Here is a 22794-nt window from a genome sequence, read left to right on the forward strand (position 1 = left end):
TGGCAGCATAAAAGTGTCATTGACATGGTGGCGATAGCCGTATAAAAGAGCATGTGCAGAAAAGGGGGCTGTGGCTGGTTTGGGGTAATGTGTGATTTTGATGCTAGGAGAATCTGGTATATTCTGGACAGTGCAAGATGTGGTTAATTTATTTACTCGTAACTAGTGATGAGTGAGCACTACCATGCTCGGGTCCTCCTAACTAGTGATGAGTGAGCACTACCATGCTCGGGTCCTCCTAACTAGTGATGAGTGAGCACTACCATGCTCGGGTCCTCCTAACTAGTGATGAGCACTACCATGCTCTGGTCCTCCTAACTAGTGATGAGCACTACCATGCTCGGGTACTCCTAACTAGTGCCGAGCACTATCATGCTCGGGTACTCCTAAGTAGTGATGAGCACTACCATGCTCGGGTCCTCCTAACTAGTGATGAGGAATACCATGCTCGGGTCCTCCTAACTAGTGATGAGTGATCACTACCATGCACGGGTCCTCCTAACTAGTGATGAGCAATACCATGCTCGGGTCCTCCTAACTAGTGATGAGTGAGCACTACCATGCTCGGATCCTCCTAACTAATGATGAGTGATCACTACCATGCACGGGTCCTCCTAACTAGTGATGAGTGAGCACTACCATGCTCGGGTCCTCCTAACTAGTGATGAGCACTACCCTGCTTGGGTCCTCCTAACTAGTGATGAGTGAGCACTACCATGCTCGGGTCCTCCTAACTAGTGATGAGTGATCACTACCATGCACGGGTCCTCCTAACTAGTGATGAGCACTACCATGCTCGGGTCCTCCTAACTTGTGCTGAGCACTACCATGCACGGGTCCTCCTAACTAGTGATGAGCAATACCATGCTCGGGTCCTCCTAACTAGTGATGAGTGAGCACTACCATGCTCGGATCCTCCTAACTAATGATGAGTGATCACTACCATGCACGGGTCCTCCTAACTAGTGATGAGTGAGCACTACCATGCTCGGGTCCTCCTAACTAGTGATGAGCACTACCCTGCTTGGGTCCTCCTAACTAGTGATGAGTGAGCACTACCATGCTCGGGTCCTCCTAACTAGTGATGAGTGATCACTACCATGCACGGGTCCTCCTAACTAGTGATGAGCACTACCATGCTCGGGTCCTCCTAACTTGTGCTGAGCACTACCATGCTCGGGTCCTCCTAACTAGTGATGAGTGAGCACTACCATGCTCGGGTACTCGTAACTAGTGATGAGCACTACCATGCTCGGGTACTCGTAACTAGTGATGAGCACTACCATGCTCGGGTACTCGTAACTAGTGATGAGCACTACCATGCTCGGGTACTTGTAACTAGTGATGAGCACTACCATGCTCGGGTATACGTAACTAGGGATGACCACTACCATGCTCGAGAACTCGTAACTTAGTGATGAGCACTACCATACTCGGGTACTTGTAACTAGTGATGAGCACTACCATGCTCGGATATACGTAACTTGGGATGAGCACTACCATGCTCGGGTATACGTAACTTGGGGTGACCACTATCTCTCTCTCCTCTCTCCTCTCTCTCATCCCGGTCCCCCCATTGACGGACTTCTGAGGCAACCCGCGACGGATCCGACGGACCCGGATTATTAGCAATCTGCTCAACTCTACTCGTAAGTAGTGCTGAGCACTACCATGCTCGGGTAACTAGTGATGAGCACTACCAAGATCGCACCAAAGATCAATTTACGCAATGTTAAAGAGAAGCACAGTGGACAGGAGATTTTTATAAATCCCATCTGTGACGACATGGACTCTCATGGGTTAAAGTTTTTAAAATTCAGCCAGACAGGATGAAGATTGTTTATAGACGGGGGAGAAGTCCCTCATTGTTTCTACAAGACTCCTGTTGACTCAATGTAATTGTGTTGGCCACTGAAAGCCAGATGTATTGTTCTCCAGACTTTTCCAGTAATCATTGTATTGTAGTTGTGTATTGCTAATGTGATTACCTTAGTAGCCATTGTCTAGTCGGTGACTTGCCGACTCCATGTAGCTATGTTGAGTCTTTCTATGCACATCATTTAAATGAACATTATCCATGCAGCTTGAAATTCATCCAATGGGAGAAGGAGAAGCAATCTTGTCCAACCAATCGATGAGGACGCAGTGTATCCTAAGGGAAGGTTATGGCTATAAAAGGGACTTATTTAAGCCACCAGGGGGATGAAGGTTGATGGATGCTGATGGATCCAGTCTAAGCTCTTTGGAGCTGACTAAAGGATCAGGATATCTTATGGCTTCAATCTAGGGACCCCTGTTCCGGTTGGAGACCATATCCACAGCCTAGGGATTTCGACTCCGGCTGCCAGGATTGTAACATCAAACCAGGACTACCTAAGGAGGACACTCAGGTTGGGACAGTTCAGTCACCTGTTACAGACTTTGCAGACCTCACACAGCTTCCTGAATCTGGCATTATTCCTTTCTCGGTGGGTGCCCGCCAAAAGCGGGGTGCTGCTGGACTGGAGTAAATAGCCCTGGAACCTCTGAGGCATGGACATTCTAAATCCCTGGTGAGCCAGCGGAAGGTTGAGACTCTGTTGCCTGTTACATTTGTTTGTTTTGCTGGTTATGTGTTATGTGCTGTTAATTGTTTGGGGATCCAATAAAGTCTAATTATTGTGGTTCCCTCACCCTGTGTTGTCTGAGTAGTGTTACGCCCACGGTTAAGGAGGCCGGCGTTCAGTTGGGATGAGCCCTGAGCCACGCTGTCTTTCTAAAGGCGGCGGGTTTTAGTGGACGAGAGCACCCACTGAGCCCCGTGTCTCCACAATTGGTGGCAGCAGTGGGATACTGCTCAGTCTGGTTTACCCAGGGGAGCTGCAGAGGACTGGTGTTTTCGGACACCGTCCAGGGCTCAACAACCAGGGAGGCACATAAGCATACCCAGCAGGCCATAGGGGAGGCATTCAGGTTTCGGACGCTGCCATGTCCAACCCCACCAGCTCAGCCATGGGACAAGGACAAGAGAGGAGTTACGACCGCTGCAGTAAATGGATGCTACAGGATCTGTGTGCCAGAGGCGAAAGATTATCTACTGGAACGCTGAGACTCAGTCAGTCTTGATCCAGAAATTAGTCCGTTGGGATGCCCAGAATGATGCAGAGGACGATGAGGATCCCGTCGATATTGACCCAGAGGATTTAAACTATGTGCCACATCATGGATCTAGTGACAATCGGAAATCAACTTTGTCCAGAATGGCCCAAGCCACAGCGTTGTTGGATGCATTGGGGCCTAGATCCTCAAGAGAAGAGAGGGCTTGGGTTATGGAATATGTTTATGGGATTCCAGCTGCCATACTGCTAGCACCAGCCGGTCGAGAAGGATGGTCCCGCTACCCAGCAGAAGCTGCACCAAAACAAAGAGGCCGCATGCTTGGAGCCCATCTGCCAGTCCAACCAGTCAACATATGCCGAGATGAACCAACGAGACCTGAGGAATGCTACTCCCAAGAAACACCAATAGCTGAGGAAGTGGTTTATCCAGTCCACACCCTACGGCAGGTCGGACAACGTACACCAGCCAACCTCCATCCCCACATCCAGACGGTCAAGGTCGGTGATATACAGGCTCAGGGACTTCGAGACATTGGATCTTCCATCACTCTGGTAAGTCCAGTTATTGTTTCTCCGGAAGACCCTGTACCGGATTCCCAATTATCCATCTCCCTGGCTGAGGGCCAGCGCTCAGACATTCCTCTGGCATGTGTGCAGTTGGACCTAAGGACTGACCAGGGAGAGGTCGAGGTGGAGCTTGTGAACAGCCTCCCCATACCTGTCATTGTGGAGACTGACCAGAGCAAGGCTGATGTGGAGCTTATGGACACCGTCCCCACACCAGTTATTTCGGGAAAGGACCAGGGAGAGGTTGATGTGAGACTTGTGAACAGCCTCCCCACACCTGTCATTGTGGAGACTAATCAGAGCAAGGCTGATGTGGAGCTTATGGACACCGTCCCCACACCAGTTACTTTGGGGTCTGACCAGGAAGAGGTCCATATGGATTTTATGGACAGCCTCCCCACACCTGTTGTTTCGGGGACTAGCCAGGAGGAATTTGAAGTGGGGTTCATAGATGGCCCCACCAAGCCTGTTGTTTTAGATACCACTCAAAGGGAAGGGAAAGTGGGGCTTGTGAATTACCTGCTCACACCAGTCATTTTGGAGAATGACCTAGGACAAGGACTATCCAGTCAGTTTGAAGCAGCCGTCACCCAACTCCAAGCCAAGCTGGACCCTGATGTGGATCTTTCTAACATCTTTTCCAGAGATGGTTTGCATTCCCGGTCTCCATCATCCACTTCTGAGCCAAGAACCGTGAGTAAGCCTAACCACACTGTGGCTGTTGACTGGGGGAGGATTGATAGTGGGAGATTTGTGCAGGCCCAACTCATGGACCCCACCTTAGTGCTTGTCCGCAATATGGCTGCTCAACTTGGGGGAGGTAATCAGGGGGAGGTGTATAGATGCGAGCCTCTGTTGCTGACCTCACCATTAAAAAGGACAATGCCGTCAAGAGGAGAAGGATGATCGGAAGCCTATCATGTCTGTCTAATATTTAGAAGGGGGAGGAATGTGACGACATGGACTCTCATGGGTTAAAGTTTCTTAAAATTCAGCCAGACAGGATGAAGATTGTTTATAGACGGGGGAGAAGTCCCTCATTGTTTCTACAAGACTCTTGTTGACTCAATGTAATTGTGTTGGCCACTGAAAGCCAGATGTATTGTTCTCCAGACTTTTCCAGTAATCATTGTATTGTAGTTGTGTATTGCTAATGTGATTACCTTAGTAGCCATTGTCTAGTCGGTGACTTGCCGACTCCATGTAGATATACTGAGTCTTTCTATGCACATCATTTAAATGAACATTATCCATGCAGCTTGAAATTCATCCAATGGGAGAAGCAATTTTGTCCAACCAAACGATGAGGACGCAGTGTATCCTAAGGGAAGGTTATGGCTATAAAAGGGACTTATTTAAGCCACCAGGGGGATGAAGGTTGATGGATGCTGATGGATCCAGTCTAAGCTCTTTGGAGCTGACTAGAGGATCAGGATATCTTATGGCTTCAATCTAAGGACCCCGGTTCCGGTTGGAGACCATATCCACAGCCTAGGGATTTCGACTCCGGCTGCCAGGATTGTAACATCAAACCAGGACTACCTAAGGAGGACACTCAGGTTGGGACAGTTCAGTCACCTGTTACAGACTTTGCAGACCTCACACAGCTTCCTGAATCTGGCATTATTCCTTTCTCGGTGGGTGCCCGCCAAAAGCGGGGTGCTGCTGGACTGGAGTAAATAGCCCTGGAACCTCTGAGGCATGGACATTCTAAATCCCTGGTGAGCCAGCGGAAGGGTGAGACTCTGTTGCCTGTTACATTTGTGTGTTTTGCTGGTTATGTGTTATGTGCTGTTAATTGTTTGGGGATCCAATAAAGTCTAATTATTGTGGTTCCCTCACCCTGTGTTGTCTGAGTAGTGTTACGCCCACGGTTAAGGAGGCCGGCGTTCAGTTGGGATGAGCCCTGAGCCACGCTGTCTTTCTAAAGGCGGCGGGTTTTAGTGGACGAGAGCACCCACTGAGCCCCGTGTCTCCACACCATCCACTGTTCTTGTATTGTACAAGTCATCGTTTTGAAGCATTGAAAACACTGCGTCTACAAAGCTTCTGATCCTGATGGTGGGCACATAGAGAGTAGAGGAGGTCTGTGCCTACGTTTCCTTTATGCTTTTGCTTACTTTTATATCCACCCCTAGTTTTGGCTAAAAAAAGAAAGCACCAGAAACTGCATGAATAACTACAGAATGTCCCTATGCTGAGGTTGTGGTTCAGATTATCTGGTCTGGTTGCTTGCTACATCTAGTCCTGCAGTTATAATTTCCTGCTGATAAAACACTGATTGAATTGAAATTATAGCAAACTATTGAGCAAGTGATACATACCTGGAATCGGGGACTCTGCCCCTGCATTATGCTGCACTCAGGTCAAATAGCAAAAATCTGCTGACAGATTTCCATTAAAGTATTGCTAAAATCAGAATTTACGGTATTTTCTATCCATTGGATAGGGGATAACTAGCAGATTACTGGGGGTCCAACTGCTGCTTCGCTTTCTCCAACAGTCTCATTGACAATGACTGCAGGAAGGGGCTGCAGAGACCTGTTCTCAGAGTTCCAGAGCCCCCAAATCGGATCACTGGTGTTCCTGTCCGTCAGACCCACCAGCAGTGATCAATTATCCCCTATGATACGGATATTGGCTAACTTTTCTTTTAGGAAAGATTCTTTAATAGTGAATATGGGTTGAGTGAGATGGTGGAAAATAAAGAATATAATTTTAGCCAAGTTTAGTAAAGGTCATACAAGAGCAATGTGACATCATTTACAATAGTGGAAAAAAATCTCTTTAAAGAAGATTTATCACTAGAGACTATTTTTTTGGCATATTGTAGAATCCACCTAAATAGTAGTACCATTGTCTTTGAATTTCTGAATCTCCCATAGACATAAATGGAGATTGAGCCTGCATGTGTGGCCAGCTTTCTGACAGGTAGAAAGGAGCTGGTTACCCCAGTTCTTAATATGCTATAAATGTCTTCAGACTGAAAGCTACTTTGATGTTATTGTTTCCCCCAAAAATAAGACCTACCCCAAAATTAAGCCATGATTAACATGATTTTCAAGGATTTTTGGAGTAAACTTGAAATATAAGCCCTGCTCCAAAAATAAGCCCTAGTTACAATCAGGGCCGGCGTTAGGGGGAGTCAAACTGGGTAATTTCTGAAGGCCTCCAGTCTCTTAGGGTCTCCCAGCGTTTCTATTCCAAGGTTAAGATGGCTTAAGGACCTTTGGTGACTTCACAGTCATGTGACCATGATGTAACTGAAGGATTGTAAAGGAACTGAACAGGTGTTACGTCCGGGTGGTGGAAACTCTGGACCGTACACCGGTTTCCCTTGAGGAGGCAGCCAGGCCGGTCACCCCGCCAGAGGGTCTGGATGCACGGCAGCCGAAGCACTGTTGGTAGTCAGACAGTCCGTAGGAGAGCTGGAAAGGTGGATGTCGTGGAACAAACGGAGTTCTGGACGGTAGTCCGGGTGACGAGGCTCAGGGTCCGAGGCCGGGTAGTAGGGTCAGGCGGTATCCGGAACCTGCTGAGCGATGGGACGGGTCACCAAACGGAGCCAGGGACTGAAGACTGGCGGAGCTGCAGAGGTGGTGGAACATCCGCCGAAGTCTCCGTCAGGGTACTGGCACGGACGTGGTTCGGAGCGGCTGGCGTGGCAGGACAGGCTCTACGAGACAGGACAGGGTTAAGACAGAGCAAGCAATACGGGGACCTGAACTCCTAGTCTATCAAACACGTAGAACAGGCCCCGCCCACCAGGAAAGTGAATCTTAATATACCCTGTACCTGTCTATGCAATTTCCTGTTTCTAGGTGCTGGCCCTTTAAGAAAGGGTCAATGACCGCGCGCGCGCCCTAATGCGCATGCGCGAGGCCCGAGTACCAGAAGCCAGTCCAGGGAGTGGTGCAGAGGAAGCAGGGGTGCCCGGCTGAGTGTCCCACGTCGCAGAGGAGCGCCGGGAGCGGGGAGCTGGACGCATGGAGGCCGCAGGCGGGGAAAAGGAGGCCGGGACCGGAGTGGTGAGCAAGGGACGCCGCCGGGGAGCGGGGAGCGGGCCACGGGGACCGGAGAGCGGGGCCAGGGGACCGGGAAGCGTGACAGTACCCCCTCCCCCACGCCCCCCTCCCCGCAACCGGGACAGGAAGGCACGAATCAGAGGAGTGCCAACATTCTCCCGGGGCTCCCAGGACCTATCCTCGGGACCATAACCCGCCCAGTCCACCAAGAAGTATTGCCGACCTCGCACGGTCTTCATGGCCACGATATCCCTTACCGCATAGATGTCATCGTCAGCAATAGGAGGAGGAGCGGTACCGGCATCAGCGGAGAAGGGACCAAGGACAACAGGCTTGAGCAAGGAGACATGGAAGGAGTTGGGTATCCGCATCGTGGCCGGGAGCTGCAGCTTGTAGGAGACTGCATTGATCTTGCTGTTGACCTTAAACGGACCGATGTAGCGAGGACCCAACTTGTACGAGGGTAACTTCAATCAGACATATCTGGATGCCAGCCAGACCAGATCACCTGGGGAGAAACACGGGGGATCCAGGCGCCTCTTGTCCGCATGTCTCTTCATCCGCAAAGAAGCACGTTCTAGGGAAGACTTGACAAAGTTCCATATAGCTGAGAAGTCCTGAACCAGAGCATCTGCTGCGGGGACATCGGAAGCCGAGGATACTGGCAACGGAACAGAAGGCTGCAGTCCGTAAACGACCTGAAAGGGAGAGCTGGAGGTGGACTCACTGATGTGCTGGTTATGGGAGAATTCAGCCCAAGGTAGGAGCGTGGACCAATCGTCAAGATGGATGTTGACGTAGTGGCGCAGGAAGGAGGTCAGGATCTGATTGACCTGTTCCACTTGGCCATTCGACTGAGGATGGTAGGCCGAAGAAAAGTCCAAGGACACTCCCAGATGTTTGCAGAGAGCCCTCCAGAAGCGCGAGGTAAACTGAGTTCCTCTGTCGAACACAATGTGTGCGGGGAAGCCATGCAATCGGAATATGTGCTGTATGAAAGAGTCAGCTAGCTCCTGGGCAGAGGGCAGCCCTGTCATGGGAACGAAGTGAGCCATCTTTGAGAAGCGATCCACCACAACCCATATGACCGTATGTCCGGAGGATAAGGGTAAGTCCGTAATGAAGTCCATTGCGATATGTTGCCACGGAACGGACGGAATGGGCAAAGGCAGAAGACGTCCATATGGTAGGTGCTTGGGTGTCTTGTTCCGGGCACAGGATGGACAGGCTGAGACGAAGGTTGTGACGTCTTTACGGAGGGACGGCCACCAGTAGTGACGACAATCGTACTCCAAGTCTTCTTCTGACCAGCATGGCCGGCGATCTTCGAGGCATGGCCCCAGTGCAGGACTCTCTGTCTGTCCGTATCTGAGACATAGGTTTTCCCATGGGGTATCTGAGTTAAAGCGACAGGATTCACCGGAATGACTTTACTGGGGTTGATGATGGGCTGGAACGTCTCCTCCTCCAACTCCACGGGCACGAAGGACCTGGACAAAGCGTCTGCCCGCACGTTCTTATCCGCAGGCCGAAAATGGAGTTGGAAATCAAATCGAGCAAAAAACAAGGACCAGCGGGCTTGTCGTGGGTTCAGTCTTTGGGCAGACCGCAGGTACTCCAGATTCTTGTGGTCCGTGTATATGATCACAGGGTATACTGCTCCCTCCAAGAGGTAGCGCCATTCCTCCAAGGCCAGCTTCACGGCCAGTAGCTCCCGATCCTCGATGGTGTAGTTGCGTTCGGGTGCCGAGAAGCTCTTGGAGAAGAATCCACAAGTGACCATCTTGCCGGAGGGGGAGTTCTGCATCAACACTGCCCCGGCTCCTGAGGAGGAGGCATCCGGCTCCTGAGGAGGAGGCATCCACCTCTAAGGTGAACTGTCGGTTCAATTCAGGGCGATGGAGAACCGGGGAAGAAGCAAACGCCTGTTTCAAGGAGCAGAACGCGGCATCGGCCGCCGGGGGCCAGTCCTTAGGATTAGCTCCTTTCTTAGTCAAGGCAGAGAGAGGCGCAGTCAAGGCAGAGAAATGCGGGATGAATTGACGATAATAGTTCGCAAAGCCGAGAAAGCGTTGGATAGCCTTCAGTCCGGAAGGAGGAGGCCAGTTGATGATGGCAGACACTTTCTCTGGGTCCATCTGCAGGCCAGTGTCCGAGATTACATAACCCAGGAAGGGAAGAGATGACTTTTCAAAGATGCATTTCTCGTACTTGGTGTACAGACAGTTCTCTCTAAGCCTCTGGAGAACTAGCTGCACGTTTTCTCTGTGGGTCTGTAGATCCGGAGAGAAGACCAGGATGTCATCCAGATATACCACGACACAGACATAGAGGAGATCTCTGAACACGTCGTTCACCAATTCTTGGAAGACTGCCGGAGCATTACACAGACCAAAGGGCATGACACAATACTCGTAGTGCCCATCCCGAGTGTTGAATGCGGTTTTCCATTCGTCCAGAGCGAATGCGAACCAGGTTATAGGCCCCACGGAGGTCCAACTTGGTGAATACACGGGCTCCTCGGAGCCGATCGAATAGTTCGGGGATAAGCGGCAGAGGGTATTTGTTTTTTACGGTGATCTGGTTTAAACCCCGGTAGTCAATGCAAGGGCGCAGATCACCTTCCTTCTTCTTGACGAAGAAAAAACCTGCTTCGGCAGGGGACGAGGACCTCCGAATGAACCCCTTTGCCAGGCTCTCGGTGATATAGGCAGACATAGCTCGTGTTTCAGCAGGGGACAAGGGGTATATCCTTCCTCTAGGAGGCGTGGTTCCTGGCAGTAAATCGATGGCACAGTCGTAGGGACGATGAGGCGGTAGTACCTCTGACTCTTTTTTATCGAAAACGTCCGAGAAGGACCAGTAGGCAGAAGGCAGTCCTGGTAGAGACTCTGGAACCGGAGGGCGTCAGACGGGCTGGATGGATTTCAGACATCTCTCGTGACACGAGGAGCCCCATCGGGTGATTTCACCTGTACTCCAGCTGACCGACGGTTCGTGTGTCCGTAACCATGGGAGTCCCAGCAGGATCTGATGAGACATGCGCAGGAGGACGTAGAAGGTGATCTTCTCGGTGTGCAGAGCACCGATCCGTACTTCCACAGGCTTGGTGATCAGTGAGACGGTGTCAGAGAGGGGTCTCCCATCTACAGAGGCGATCACCAGCGGTTTCTCTAGTGGGAGGACAGGCACCTGGTACTTATCCACCGTGGCCTGCTGGATGAAGTTGCCTGCTGCTCCGGAATCAAGATACGCCTCTGCCGTGAACCGGTTCTTTTCTGTAGTGACTTGAATAGTCCAGGTAACGGAGTCTGAGAGAGTCCCAGCACCTAGGGTGGCCTCTCCTACCAAGCCTAGGCTTTGGAGTTTCCCGGCTTCTCGGGACAAGAGCGTAGCAGGTGTGTGCCATCACCGCAGTAGAAGCAGAGACCCTTTGCTAGTCGTTCTGCTCGGCGTTGCTCCGACTGCCTCAGGCGGTCAATCTGCATGGGCTCGTAGGTAGACGCGCCAGGTGACGCCAACTGGGGAGCGATGGACTTCTGTGGTGGGGAGGAGTGCCGTATCGGACGCCTCTTGCGGGACACCTCTTTGGATCGTTCCTGAAAGCGAAGATCCACTCGAGTCGCTAGAGCAATCAGGGCATGCAGGGTGGAAGGCACGTCACGACCAGCCAGCTCATCTTTAATGCGACCCGAGAGTCCTTCCCAGAAGGCGGCGGTTAGGGCCTCATTGTTCCACCCGAGTTCCGAGGCCAAGGTGCGAAAACGAATAGCATATTGGCCCACCGTCAGAGTCCCCTGACGTAGCCGGAGGAGGGATGAGGCAGACGCGGAGGCGCGTCCGGGCTCGTCAAAGGTGCTACGAAATGTCTGCAGGAACTCCTGGATGTTGGTGGTTACCGGATCCTCCTTCTCCCACAAGGGGTTCATCCAGGCCAGTGCCTCTCCCTCTAGATGGGACATCATGAACGCGACCTTGGCTTGGTCAGAGGCAAAGAGGTGCGGCAGCAGCTTGAAATGGAGGGAGCATTGATTTATGAATCACCTGCAGGTCTTGGGATCTCCGGCGTACCGGGGTGGTGAGGCCAAACGAAGCTTGGAAGCATCCAAGGAGGCTGCCACGGGAGCTGCGGCCGTGGATTGTGCAGTGGAAACCTGAGATGCCAAGGACGTGTCCGTTGCTTGTAGCGTGTTCAGGCGGGTATCCACAGAAGACATGAAGGTCAGCATGCGGGTCTGGGTCTCGCGCTGTCGTATGAGTTCCTGCTGCAGGGTCGCTAGTGCTTCGGCGGGATCCATGGCCTGTTCTAGCTGTTACGTCCGGGTGGTGGAAACTCTGGACCGTACACCGGTTTCCCTTGAGGAGGCAGCCAGGCCGGTCACCCCGCCAGAGGGTCTGGATGCACGGCAGCCGAAGCACTGTTGGTAGTCAGACAGTCCGTAGGAGAGCTGGAAAGGTGGATGTCGTGGAACAAACGGAGTTCTGGACGGTAGTCCGGGTGACGAGGCTCAGGGTCCGAGGCCGGGTAGTAGGGTCAGGCGGGATCCGGAACCTGCTGAGCGATGGGACGGGTCACCAAACGGAGCCAGGGACTGAAGACTGGCGGAGCTGCAGAGGTGGTGGAACATCCGCCGAAGTCACCGTCAGGGTACTGGCACGGACGTGGTTCGGAGCGGCTGGCGTGGCAGGACAGGCTCTACGAGACAGGACAGGGTTAAGACAGCAAGCAATACGGGGACCTGAACTCCTAGTCTATCAAACACGTAGAACAGGCCCCGCCCACCAGGAAAGTGGATCTTAATATACCCTGTACCTGTCTATGCAATTTCCTGTTTCTAGGTGCTGGCCCTTTAAGAAAGGGTCAATGACCGCGCGCGCGCCCTAATGCGCATGCGCGAGGCCCGAGTACCAGAAGCCAGTCCAGGGAGCGGTGCAGAGGAAGCAGGGGTGTCCCACGTCGCAGAGGAGAGCCGGGAGCGGGGAGCTGGACGCATGGAGGCCGCAGACGGGGAAGAGGAGGCCGGGACCGGAGTGGTGAGCAGGGGACGCCGCCGGGGAGCGGGCCACGGGGACCGGAGAGCGGGGCCAGGGGACCGGGAAGCGTGACAACAGGAGACAGCATGATATGCAGGATTGGTGTTAGGAGGAAAGATGAGCAAACTGGGCCCCCATTCTCCTACGGGCCCCCATCATTTCTATCCTGAAGTTAATAGTGATGTCACTAAAGGTCTCTTAACTGCAGAAGTCTAGAGCTGAGGAGACAGGCTGGTGTGTGTGCGTGCGTGCGTGCGTGCGTGTGTGTGCCTACGTTGATGTTCGATAATGTGATATGATAATTTTTGAATAAATGTTGAGTTTTTTGTAAAATTATAAATGGGGATTGTTTTTCATGGAAATAAAAATAAGACACCCCCAGAAAATAAGCAAAAAATAATATAAGATCCTGTCTTATTTTCAGAGTAATATAGTAACATTTCGGTGAACATCCATGTCTATGAAGAAGAATTGGTAAAGGGAAATTCCAGGCTAAACTATCACTTAAGATTCATGTAGACATGTTGGAAAATACCTTTTATATATGTATACTAGCTGTACTACCCGGCTTCGCCCGGGTTAATAACTGTTGTTAACAAAATAGAATGCATTAACATTCCCGGGATAGAATGTATAAATAGAATGTATTAATGCCCGGGATAGTAACTGTCTCTCTGTTTCTCTCCCATTCTCTGTCTGTCTCTCCCCCTCTGTATATATCTCTCTGTCTCTCTCTCTATCTCCTTGTCTGTCTGTCTCTTTCCCGGTCTGTCTCTGACTGTCTCTGTCTCTCTCTCCGTCTGTCTCAATCTCTTTCCCTGTATGTCTATCTCTGTCACTTTCCCTGTCTGTCTGTTTCCTTCTCTTTCCCTCTCTTTCCCTGTCTGTCTCTTTCCCAGTCTGTCTCTTTCCCTGCCTGTCTCTTTCCCTCTCTTTCCCTGTCTGTCTCTTTCCCTCTGTCTCTTTCCCTGTGTCTGTCTCTTTGTCTGTCTCTTTGTCTGTCTCTTTACCTGTATTTGTCTGTCTCTTACCCTGTCTGTCTCTTCCCCTCTCTTTCCCTGTCTGTCTGTTTCCCTGTGTCTGTCTCTCTCTTTTTCTGTGTCTGTCTCTTTGTGTCTGTCTCTTACCCTGTCTATGTCTGTTTCTTAGCCTGTCTGTGTCTGCCTCTTTCCCTGTCTGTGTCTGTCTCTTTCCCTGGCTGCATTGTGACACGCCAATGTTCCATATAAGGGCATGGCTGCGCATTCTTTTGAAGTTCTGGCTTTAATGGAGGCAGGTTTTTTGGTGAATAACTGTAAAGAATGGGGTTAAAATTTTCCCTCAAAACATAGCCTATGACGCTCTCAGGGTCCAGAAGTGTGAGTGTGCAAAATTTTGTGGCCGTAGCTGCGACGGTGCGGATGCCAATCCCGGACAAACACACACACACACACACACACACACACCTTTATATATTAGATGAACATTTATGGAGATTCCAAAGACACCATCCCCCCCCCTTCTTCGTTTCAAAGTCAAATCTTCCGACCACTTGATCTGTTTGAAAATAAAATCTTCATTACTTACCATCTGCTGCTTCAATGCTGTCATTCCCCAATAGTGTATATTAGTATGGCTGCAGATCCGTCTATAGCACACGTCCGCTGCAGCAAATCACTTGGCTTAAAGTAGGTACGGGACCACCAGACCATACAAGAATTCAAATAAACTAGAATGAAGTTTGTAAAGCAGGTTTTCACACCCAACATCACTGTCTAACCTCAGAAATGCTCAAATGGGAAAAAATCTCACTGACTCATTCCAAAATCTTGTAGAAATAGTGGACACTGTAATAGAGGCGACCATTTCCTTATAAATGCCTATGGATTTGGAATGGGATGTCATCAAAGCTCCTGTAGGTGTAGTGTCTAGTGATGAATAAGCACTACCATGCACGGGTGCTCGGTACTTGTAACCAGCATTTGGATGCTTGAATGGGCTCGACTAGTGTATCGACTATAATAGAAGTCAATGGGGAACTCAAGCATTTTTCCTGAAGAACTTCCTTTATACTTCACTCACTCATCACTAGTTACGAGTATTGAGCACCTGAGCATGGTAGTGCTCACTCATCACTAGTTACGAGTACTGAGCACCCGGGCATAGTAGTGCTCACTCATTATTAGTTACGAGTACTGAGCACCCGAGCATGGTAGTGCTCACTCATCATTAGTTACGAGTATTGAGCACCTGAGCATGGTAGTGCTCACTCATCACTAGTTACGAGTACTGAGCACCCGAGCATGGTAGTACTCACTCATCACTAGTTACGAGTACTGAGCACCTGAGCATGGTAGTGCTCACTCATCACTAGTTACGAGTATGGAGCACCTGAGCATGGTAGTGCTCACTCATCACTAGTTACGAGTATGGAGCACCTGAGCATGGTAGTGCTCACTCATCACTAGTTACGAGTACTGAGCATGGTAGTGCTCGCTCATCATTAGTTACGAGTACTGAGCATGGTAGTGCTCACTCATCACTAGTTACGAGTACTGAGCATGGTAGTGCTCGCTCATCATTAGTTACGAGTACTGAGCACCCGAGCATAGTAGAGCTCACTCATCACTAGTTACGAGTATTGAGCACCTGAGCATGGTAGTGCTCACTCATCACTAGTTACGAGTACTGAGCACCCGGGCATAGTAGTGCTCACTCATTATTAGTTACGAGTACTGAGCATGGTAGTGCTCGCTCATCATTAGTTACGAGTACTGAGCACCCGAGCATAGTAGAGCTCACTCATCATTAGTTACGAGTATTGAGCACCTGAGCATGGTAGTGCTCACTCATCACTAGTTACGAGTACTGAGCACCCGAGCATGGTAGTGCTCACTCATCATTAGTAATGTCCCAATGTCTATTTACTATATCTGTAATGTAATATAATACCATATAAAACAATATGCAACATGGGCTTTCTGCAGCTCCCTAGTATGGAACCATGTCTGTATGTCGTGGAACATGCGTGAAAATGTTTCCTATTTAGCTGTCCTTTAAATATTTGTAACCATGATTTATTTTGTGTACAAATAGTGATTTACGTTACAAATAAATATTAGTGCCTCGTTATGCATATAAAACAAGCAGCGACTCTTCCAGTGCTGTGTATAGAGGGTTTATCATGGTGTTTATACGGTGCTTTTTTCAGGGCGGCGGAGGGATCAGACTGCGTGATGTGTGTCTCCAGGGTGTTACTGAAGACGGCTGCAGACACACCCTCACTAGCCCCATGCCAGAAGCAGGGGACACAGGTCACAAGAGCCTATTGTGCTGTCAGCTGGTCGGAGGTGTGTCTGGGCAGCCAATAGCAGCTCACCATGTGCAGGGTGACACCCACCACTGTGGATATGCACATAATATATACGCCATCACCATACAGATATAATAATACCTAGGAGTATTGGAGAACACCTCTAGAATCTGGTGAGGGTGGAAAATACATGCACCATTATCCCACATCTGCTGTATAGAAACCTTTCATTTAGGAGCTTTCTGTCCCTAGTTCCACACCATGATGGCACAAAAAAAAAAACCACTGTTAAAATCTGCGTCATTAAAAATCGTACTGCATATATAACAGTGCCATAAACTGAATGCGGACCATAGGGGCTATACAGGGTGCATATAGTAATATCTAGCCAGTCTTCCAATTCTGTTACCAGTTTATACATCACTGCTGCACCCATTTCTTCAACATAAAGTCTATTTTGGGGCCATGATAAAATTATCTAATACTTTATTATAGTGGAAAGAAGATCAACTAAATAAATACAAAGTGTAGATGTCAATTATGCAGAAGAGTTGTCACAATTCAATATGTTCACCCTGAGAAGATGAAGGGGTGATTAATTTAGTCTATTCACTTATATGGCACAATTAATTCCACTGCACATTACAGACATAACCATCACTGTCCCCATTGGGGCTCACAATCTAAAATCCCTATCAGTAAGTCTTTGGAGTGTGGGATGAAATTGGTGGAAATGTAGCGCCCCTGAGACCATCATCGTGCTACAAGGTTCTGCATCCACACCAGGATTCAGGGCCTACCCCCTTAGGGACCCAGAACCCCAGTGCCGGTAACACCAAAAACCCAGGTAATCCCAGTTTTCCCCAACAATCCCCCATACAATTATACGTAGCAAGGGTGGGACCATGGATGGCCGCCTAGAGGTGGAGCCACTCCAGTCCACTAGTTGACCAGGTCGGAGGGGCAGACTGAATAGAGTAGTCAGTTGAAGTCAGTCTAAGAGTTGACACCAGACGTGAAGGTGGAGGGTGTGACTGAGGAGCATCCTGACTCGGGTTGACGATGACCTGGTACCCAGTAGAGGTAGTTGCCGGTGGAGTACTCCCGGAATTACGCACCAACGGGGTACAGGACCCTAGGACAGGAAAGAGCTCCAAGCCGACCTGTTAACACCTGCACAGCAAAGGGGACCATCAAGGACCTTCCTGACACTAAAGAATCCGAAGACTCAGTAGCAAAGAGAGAGACGGGGACAGGACCAGAGACTCCAACCCCACAGGGTTCACGCTACCGTCAGGCGGACAGAGGTGGACAAACCACAGACCGGGGACCCCCAGTGTTCTATACCACGGGGACCCACTTAGCAGAGACAGGTGCAGGGGAAGAAAGTACCAGAGAACCAGACTGGCACTGGGACGACGGGGACCTGGAGGCGAAACCAGCCGGCCTCAAGCAACCAGTTAACACCTAAAGTGAGTAAACCAGTTGCACTGAATACCTGTCTGGACTCCTTCTTCCAACGTCCACCTCACCATACACCTGCTGGGGTAATACCCTACTTGCAGAGGACCCAAGTCATCAGAGCTGCACATTCCATCAGCCCCAGCAAAACCTGCAGTGGCGGCTCCCTACACTTAGCCGCATCACCACAAGTTGCATCACAAATAACTTTATTCACAAATCCCCTGTAAAAATCCCCATTACAAAAAGGGCCCAGGGCACGGAACCGGGCAATGGCCACCACCATGACATTCCCAATAGAGACACTGCCCGGGACCGAGTCCCCCCTCCCTGGGTGCTACAGAAACTCATGTAAACATACAAACTCCATGTAGATGTTGATTCAGGTGAAACCCCACTGGATCCGTTCAGTATATTGAGTCAGCAGAGTTATTCTGGACTCTGATTGGCCTCTATTCAGTGGTGTCCTTCTTTTGTAAGATGCACAAAGCTGTTGTGAACTGCACTTTTGTGGAAGAGGCGTAAAAAAGATGGGCACCATCGGACCACAGGTCAGGCGGGAGTTCAAAATGACTCACTCTGTTTCATTACAGTGAATTTTCCAATCTCGATTTTCAGAGATTTAAAGGGAACCTGTCACCAGTTTTTTCACTATTAAACTAAAAGTGTCACCTTCTGCAGCTCCTGGGCTGCATTCTATGAAGGTGCACCTTATTCCCTGACTCCCCTTCCAAACCCCAAAAATAACTTTATAAAACTTGGCCGTTAGGTATGCTAATGACCTGTGTGGCTCAGATGTGCATGCTCTTTTTCGGTTCCTGTCCCTCCTCCTGCCGCTGTTTGCCGTCCTCCTTTCTTGATTGATGTGATGACGCCTCTGTCATCATCCAAGTTGCTCTTTTAAATCTCGTGCCTCTGCAGTCATGTCCGCTTGCGCAGGCGCATTTCGCTCTGCCATATCGCGGGCAGAGCAGAAAACATAGCTGCCCTCGCGCGCACTAGTGAGCTAAATGCGCAGGCACGAGGATTAGGTCGGGTACGAGGATGACGCAGTGACGCCATGCACAGCATCGACCATAATCTCACGCCAGCGCAAATAACTCACCGGCGCGCGCGGGCTCAGCTATGTTTTCTGCTCTGCACGCGATATGGCAGAGCGAACTGCGCCTGCGCGAGCGGACATGACTGCACAGGCGCAAGATTTGAAAGAGCAACGTGGATGATGACGGAGGCGTCATCACGTCAATCAAGAAAGGAGGACGGCAAACAGCGGCGGGGAGGACAGGAGCCGAAAAAGAGCATGCTCATCTGAGCCATACAGAACATTAGCATACGTAACGAGCATGTTTTATAACATTATTTTTGGGGTCTGCAAGGGGAGTCAGGGCACAAGGTGCACCTTCATAGAATGCAGCCCAGGAGCTGCAGAAGGAGAGACTTTTAGTGTAATAGTGAAAAAACTGGTGACAGGTTCCCTTTAAACGTATAGTTTTTGCTACATATTTTATTTTTTACGGCATTCACTGTCATATTTTTATAGATTGGGTTGTTCCAGATGCAGCAATATCAGATGTGTACTTTTTTCGATATTTTAGCTTTTACATATATACAAGGGGCTGCTGATAAGTCTGTGTTCTTTTTTTGTTTCTATGGTAACGAATGTTACATTATATGAAAGCCTTATGTGTCTAATATATGTTTTCAAAATTTTGTGTTTGTTGCTTATGGCAACATTGTACTACACACGCGGGAAAGCAAAATGGCGGAGTCTAATACTATATTCACAGCAACTGAGAGCAGAGGAGTGATAAAATTCTTGTTTCTGCAAGGATAGTCCATGAAGGATATTCATGGTATGTCACAGGCATTGGGTGATCAATGCCCTTCATATTCCATAGTTAAGAACTGGGTTGCCAAATTTAAATGGGCCACTTCAGCACCAATGATGAGGAACGTCCTGGACGACCGAGAGTGGTTGTTGTTCCGGAGATTGTCGATGCTGGGCACAACCTCATACTGGAGAATTGAAAAATTTCAGCTAAAGCAATAGCAGACATCATGGGGATTTCCCGTGAACGTGTTTGTGTCATTTTCCATGAATATTTGGACATGAGGAAGCTTTCTGCAAAGTGGGTCCCCAAATGTTTGACAACAGATCAGAGAAGCATGCGAGTGAAAACTTCCCAGTCCATTTGTCAGCTTTTCCGGACTGTTAAGAACTTCCTTGATCGACTGGTCACTATGGATGAGACCTGGATTTATTTGTATGTCCCTGAAAACAAGGAGCAGTCAAAAGAGTGGAGGCACATGGTTCTCCTCATCCAAAGAAGTTCAGGGTGAAAAAATCAGCCACTGAGGTGATGGCTTCCATGTTTTGTGATAAGGAGGGTGTGCTGCTAGTAGACTACCTTCAAAAGGGTTCCACCATCAATGCAAAGTATTACATTGAACTTTTGGACCAATTGAATGCAGCTCTGAGGGCCAAAAGGCACGACAAGCTGTCCAAAGGAATTTTGTTCCTGCAAGACAATGCCTGCACTCACACTACAGAAGAGACCACGGCAAAACTGGCGGAGCTGGTGGTTGACCACCCACCTTATTGACCAGATCTAGCTCCCTCCGACTATCATGTGTTTCCAAACCTGAAGAAACACCTCAAGGGTACCAAATTTCACACCATTTGTGATGCCATGGCTGCTACGGATGCTTGGTTTGAGGCACAACCGAAATCTTTCTTTTTGCTAGGCTTACAGAACTTGGAATACCGATGTAAGAAGTGTGTTGACATCAGTGGAGAGTATGTGGAATAAATGTAAAGTTTCATCATCCTATCTCGTTTCTTTTTGGGTAAAGCCAAAGACTTATCAACAGACCCTCGTACACTTGTATTTATTGGTATATTATTTTTAATTTTTTTTTGTTGTTTATTTTCTGATTTTGTTTTTTTTAATAATTTTTCTAACTTTTCTTTTCACTTTTTTTTACGTAGTCCCTATAGAGGACATTAACTTTTATTAGTCTGATCGCTCGTATAATGTATTTCTATGCACAAACATTGCAATAAATTATACCTGTCAGTGAGACAGTGACAGAAGCCTTTTAGACTATGCTCCTGTCATGGTCTAACAGACTTGCCATATTTGGCTGATGCAGAGGTCATAATCATGACCCTAGGTTGCCATGGCAATGATCGGGCCCTTGCGATCACGGCACATAGGCACTGATCAGGTAGGTGTGGGAGCAAGCTCCCTATCCCAGCCTCCTAAATGTTGCGATTGATATCGATGTCAGCATTTAGGGGGCTAAACAGCCTGGCGCAGTATAGGCATCACTCTTTGCTTTGAGAGCCGAGGCTCGACTCTCACATATTCCAAGTTCCTGGCGACGATGATGCAGGCAAAGCTCCGGTGCTCCGCACAATCGCCATCATGTACACATACATCATAGATGAGGAACCACTTCCCACTCATGACGCATGGGCATGTCATAGGTCGTGAAACGGTTAAAGCACCATTCGAGCGGTTTTTTTTTTACATTTACTGCTAGAGTAGTTTATACTCACCTGCCGACATCATCATCAGTTTCTAGCATCCCCCTGGTCTTTCTCTGGCGATTTGTAACCTGCCGGCTGCTCCAGTGTTTTATGGAGGAGACAGAGGTTACGACTCCATAAAATTCGTTCTAGCTCTTAAAGACTTGCATTCAGCGCTTGTGACGTAACTTCTGACTTCTGGCCAGTCAGAAATTAACGTCACAAGATGTCACAGCAGGACCAGAGTGACACCGAAAAAGGATGAAAACGCAGGAGGGTGGGTATAAGACAGGGGGCTTGGGACTTAAATTTAAATCACCACTCCAGGACTGAAAAAAAGAATGCTGGAGCGGTACTTTAAGCATGTGAAATCTATGCTCAATGAGGTTGAAATCTGGTGAATGATTCCTTGGTAGCTTTTGCAGTATATTTTGGGTCATTGTTCATGTGTACTGTGAAGCACCGTCCAATCAACCTTGCTGCATTTGGTTGAATCTGAGCAGAAAGTCTTGCCCTGTACACTTCATAATTCGTCCAGCTGCTTCTGTCTTCAGTCACATCATCAATAAACACTAGTGATAGTGATCTAGTGTAATTAAAAGCCATGCATGCCCATGCCATCACACTGCCTCCACCATGTTTTACATACTGTGTGGTGGTCTTTGGATCATGAGCCGGTCCAAGCCTTTTCCATTTTTTTCCCCATCATTTTGGCACAGGTTGATCTCAGCTTCATCTGTCCACAGAATGCTTTTCCAGAAATGGGTTGGATCCTTTAGATGTTTTGTTTTTTTTTGGGCAAAGTCTGGTCTTTCTATTTTTAAGGTTGATTAATGGTTTGCACCTTGTGGTGAACCTTCTGTATTTGCTCTTAAGATGTCTTCTTTTTATGGTAGACTTAGGCTAGTTTCACACTACGTCTTTTTAACATCCGCTGAAAACGTTTTTTTAGCGGAAGTACGGATCCTGCTTTTACAGCAAATAACGTATGCAAACGCATATGTTATTTTGCAGGATCCTGCACTGGATATTTAGGGGCGGGCATTGGAGTCATGTGATCGGGAGTGAGGGGAACTAGACTGGGAGGAGGCTTCTGACAGCTGCAGACGCTGGTAACCAAGGTAAACATCGGCCTTGGATACCCGATATTTATCTTGGTTACGAGTGTCTGCAGCTGCTAGGAGCCGGGCTGCCTGCACACGTAACCAACGTAAACATCGGGTAACTAAGAGAAGTGGTTACGCGATATTTACCTTGGTTACGAGTGTCCGCAGCTCTCAGGCAGGGGAGAGAGAGACAGGAGAGGAAGGGGGAAAGACAGAGATAGAGAGAGAGGGGGTGAGGGAGGGAGTAGAGAGATAGACAGATCACTGGAGACTGGTTCTGGGCATGCTCAGTACTTTCTGGGCATGCTCAGTACAAAAGCAGGATCCTGTTACAACGCAACTGAACGCATTCTGCTAGGCAGGATCCAGCACTCATTGAAATGCATTGCAGCTCGCGGCGCAATGTGAAGGATCCTGTGAGATGCGTTATTTTGACAAAGCAAAAAAACGCTACATGTTGCGTTTTTGAAACATGTCAAAATAACGCAAAAGGACGGATCCTGCGTCTAACGGACGCAAACGCATGCAAACGCAGGTGGACGCGAGTCCATTGAAAATGCATTGCAGTGAAAACGGATTTGCACAGGATCCGTACTTCCGTTAAAAAAACGTTTTTAACGGATGTTAAAAAGACGTAGTGTGAAACCAGCCTAAGATACTGAAACACATACTTCCTGGA

This window comes from Anomaloglossus baeobatrachus, chromosome 1 (genome assembly GCF_048569485.1).
Source record: "Anomaloglossus baeobatrachus isolate aAnoBae1 chromosome 1, aAnoBae1.hap1, whole genome shotgun sequence".
Taxonomy (NCBI): domain Eukaryota; kingdom Metazoa; phylum Chordata; class Amphibia; order Anura; family Aromobatidae; genus Anomaloglossus; species Anomaloglossus baeobatrachus.